Source organism: Saccopteryx bilineata, chromosome 4 (assembly GCF_036850765.1).
Source record: "Saccopteryx bilineata isolate mSacBil1 chromosome 4, mSacBil1_pri_phased_curated, whole genome shotgun sequence".
NCBI classification, from domain to species: domain Eukaryota; kingdom Metazoa; phylum Chordata; class Mammalia; order Chiroptera; family Emballonuridae; genus Saccopteryx; species Saccopteryx bilineata.
In genome coordinates this window covers 48436561-48441014 of record NC_089493.1, presented here as the reverse complement: position 1 = coordinate 48441014, position 4454 = coordinate 48436561, and the positions used below count along the sequence as shown (strand labels likewise).

At 43.4% G+C, this 4454-nt stretch overlaps 1 non-coding gene across 1 annotated transcript; it reads right to left on the bottom strand.

The window, feature by feature from the left end:
* Positions 1 to 2203: 2203 nt before the first annotated feature.
* On the bottom strand, positions 2204 to 2279 carry TRNAA-GGC (transfer RNA alanine (anticodon GGC)). Its single transcript has one exon. It is a non-coding gene; the product is annotated as a tRNA-Ala (tRNA).
* Between the last annotated feature and the right edge of the window lie 2175 nt (positions 2280 to 4454).

Here is a 4454-nt window from a genome sequence, read left to right as displayed (position 1 = left end):
TGGCACTGCCAACACGTCCGCTGGTTCTTACGGGGCTGACTTCTGCTCTAAATAACAGGCTGATTCAGCCTGACCAGGTGGTGGCACAGTGGATAGAGTGTTAGACTGAGACACAGAGGACCCAGGTTCAAAGCCCTGAGGTCACCAGCTTGAGTGTGGGATCACAGACATGACCCCATGGTAGCTGGCTTGAGCCCAAGGTCACTGGCTTGAGCAAGGGGTCACTCACTCTGCTGTAGCCCCCCAGTCAAGGCACATATGAGAAAGCAGTAAATGAACAATAAGATGCTTCAATGAAGAATTGATGCTTCTCATCTCTCTCCCTTCCTGTTTGTCTGTCCCTATCTGTCCCTCTCTCTGTCTCTCTCTCTGTCTCTGTCACACAAAAAACAAACAAAAACAGGCTAATTCAGTTACAGTCAGCTACCACATCCCTGGACTCTTGTTCAATAAAGTACCCTCTCCTCTCATAGTCTCTTTCCCAACTCTATTTTACAATAGAACCTCCATCTATGCTTTGTTAAGATAAAGTAAACTTTGAAAAGAAAAAGCACAGAACTCACTTTTCTTTTTCTTAAAACAGTGACAAACTCAAATATTTTATGCAGTGTTTTCTACAACTTTTCCATCTGAAGGCTTGTTACAAGTCAGCTCCTCTTCTCTTCCAATGGCCCTGAACAGAGATGGTAAACCTCATCCTTTAAACCAGCTAGAGAAGATTAGAACTGAAAACTGAATGGAGACTTCTTAGGGGATCATGAGCAGCTGTGATGAAATATTTAACAGCCAGAAAGCCCCACAAATATATAGATGAATTGCAGGACCAGTCGTAAGGGAAGCAAGATGTAAAAAAAACAGAGTAGCCTTACTGGTGGCTGTAAGCTGAGTGTCAGCCCTGCACCTGCCTGCACAATGACCAGGCTGCCCAGAGATATCCAAAGTCAAAGGACCACAGATCCACGCCTACGTCAGAACAAATTCGGCTCACTTTACTCCAGGCACCTTTGTCTGAAAACATGTCATGTTCCAACTTTAGGGAACTTAGAGATAATTTAATATGACTCTATCGTCTGAAGAACCAAAACCAGGAGAGGTTAGTGTATCTGCCCAAGTTCAAGAGTTGGCTGATGGAAGGACCAAAACACAGCCCTCTAGGCTAAATACATACATTTGCGCTGGCTGAATGAACAAATGAATGACTGTTCCAATATGAGCATGAAACTCATTCCAAATCTAACACATGCTACTTGTACTGCCAGATCATTTGAATACTCCATACATTTCCTCAGAGCAGACTCTAAGGAATTGATTGTGCATAATAAATACTCATCCTTTATAAGGATCCACAGGATTACTTTATAGGTAGATTTGAGAACAACTCTGTTGGAATAAAAATCTTTGTAAAATAGGTAAATTTTATAAATATATAGACTACCCTCAACTTATCCAATAGATCATTCCAAATTCAAGAGTTAATGGAGCAACATCCTTTGTACACACACAGCGCCGGCCAACCCCCACTGTCGCACGTGCATTTTGAGTCATGATCACCAGTGCACCTGTAGAATCAAAGCACAACTCTGCATGCGTGGTTCCTGATATTTTCCTCTCTAGACTGGGAACAATATTTTTTAAAGTGTTCTCCGGTTGTGAATTACTTTATCCTACAGAAAGGAGGCTGGGAGGGCAAAATCCCTTGTCACCTGTGCACGAGGCCCTGTTAATGTACAACAGGGATTCCAAGTTCAGATGCCCACAAGGGCCACCTAGATGATGTATATGAGCAAAGCAGGTTAGGTGGGAAAAGCAATAGTGATTGGTGTAGGGGGTGGAGCCTGGCTAGCTAATGTTTCATTCAACAGTGGTAGGTGTTTTTTTTGTTGTTGTTTGTTTTTTTGTATTTTTCTGAAGCTGGAAACGGGGAGAGACAGTCAGACAGACTCCCGCATGCGCCCGACCGGGATCCACCAGGCACGCCCACCAGGGGCGAGCTCTGCTCACCAGGGGGCGATGCTCTGCCCCTGCGGGGTGTCGCTCTGTTGCGACCAGAGCCACTCTAGCACCTGGGGCAGAGGCCAAGGAGCCATCCCCAGCAACCGGGCCATCTTTGCTCCAATGGAGCCTTGGCTGCAGGAGGGAAAGAGAGAGACAGAGAAGAAGGAGAGGGGGAGGGGTGGAGAAGCAGATGGGCACTTCTCCTGTGTGCCCTGGCCGGGAATCGAACCCGGGACTTCTGCACGCCAGGCAGATGCTCTACCACTGAGCCAACCGGCCAGGGCAACAATGGTAGGTTTTACTCAGCTACAGTTTATCATTATAATGCAGAAATATAGGCCAGTTTTTGAACAACTGCCCAATTTTTTTAAAGAGAAAACAAAAATCACATTTTGACTGTAACAACTTCAAACCTATTAATGTTGGCTGCTAATTCAAATTTGTTTTAAAACATTGAAAGTGATGATGAAATAAAAATGTTCTATGGTCCACTGGTTATCAGTTTGAGACATTTAGACACTTATTTAATGAGTGGTATCAAACTGTATAAACTAGTACATTCACTTTCTAAGTAATATGCGGAGAAAGACCACCAATCTTTTTATACAAATCATATGTATCTTTGAATTTTGACCTCAATCCCTTCCTTCCTAAAGCTGTCCCCGATTCTCTGTATGGCCCATACTGCATAGTTCATGCTTAACTTGATCCATTCTTTCATTGTTTCTAATTATTTCACATATGCAGGTCTTGCGTTCAGACTTTATTGTAAACACTTGCAGGGCAGAAACCATATCTGATATTCCTTTCATGCAAACCTCAAAACTCAGTGTTTGCAGTTGACAACTTTTTTCAATAAAGGGAAAAGAGAATAGCCTTTGTGGACACACAAATACATAGTTGTACTAGAAATGAGTTTACCGTCTTGAAGTTCCTGAATTTTTAGCCCAGGTAAGCTTGCAAGTTCAAATCCATGGGCACCTTGCCGTGCTGAGCTGAGAGGCACTGGCTTGCCATTAAAATTTAAGAAGAGCCCTGGCCAGTTGGCTCAGTGGTAGAGCATTGACCTGGCGTGCGGGAATCCCGGGTTTGATTCCCGGCCAGGGCACACAGGAGAAACGCCCATCTGCTTCTCCACCCCTCCCCCTCTCCTTCTTCTCTGTCTCTCTCTTCCCCTCCCGCAGCCAAGGCTCCATTGGAGCAAAGATGGCCCGGGCGCTGAGGATGGCTCTGTGGCCTCTGCCTCAGGTGCTAGAATGGTTCTGGTCACAACAGAGCAATGCCCCAGATGGGCGGAACATCACCCCCTGGTGGGCATGCCGGGTGGATCCCGGTCGGGCGCATGTGGGAGTCTGTCTGACTGCCTCCCCATTTTCAACTTCAGAAAAATACAAAATAAATTTAAAAGAAAGTACTTGGCAAAATAGCTATGAGTTCATCGTGTCTTTTCTGGAATAAAAATAGTGTAGGATGTATTTAGTCAATGGAGGTGGCGTGGTCCTTGACAAGCCTTGACTTTGAGAAACTTTCTAAGCCAACTCTTGTCTGCAGGAAACTTTACATTGATTTAGGCATTAAGAGAATGGTAGGCTTAAAGAAGGTTAAGTTCACGTTATTTTTGCATTTATAAGTCAGAACTCTCTGAGCTACATTAGAGTAAGCAGAAGCATGAGCTTGCAATCAGTTTGAATCCAGAAATGAGTGTGGTAGGAGGAGAAATGGAGCAAGTGTTAAGGCTCCAGAAATGACTGACTACTCTGTTTGTCCCTATATGGAAGTGAGGATGGGGTGGCCGAGAAGTGGCACATACCAGAAACGATCTCTATACCACTAAGAGCAGGCTGTAAAGCCAGACTGCTGGGCATGTTTACCAGGCTGCCTACGAATGTGCCTGGATGAGAGCCTGGTGTTGGGAGTGAATTGGCCAGCACCAATGGAAGGTGAAGAAGAATGAAAACATTACCTCTACAGATCCCTAAGTCCACTGAGCTGGATGTGATGGGGAATCCAAAGGCATGAACTGATTCCCTAACAAACAAACTAACAAACACATTGTATTTACTTCCTTACTTGGAAATACTGGTAAAAGACTAAGTAAGTGGCTTTACTAAAAAAGCCCTGTCTCCATAGTTCTTGTTCTCACAAACACCACACATATGCGCCTCTCAGACACTTCTTTATTGTCCTTGTAATTTCCCACATTATTTGGTAATCCAAAAAAAAAAAAAAAAACCAGAAAAGAAAAGAAATAAATTATCAAATAAACAGATTATTTCATTGCATTAGGAGGCAGACTTTGCAATAAAAAAAAAATTTTATGCTTCGGTTACTCAAAATAGCGCCTTAATTTAGGCAAGCAATTCTTGGATCAAAATAAACATGAATTAAGGTTGTTTAGAATATTTAGTTGTAACTCTCATATTATTGTCACTTTCTATTCAATAGGATTTACTGCTAAA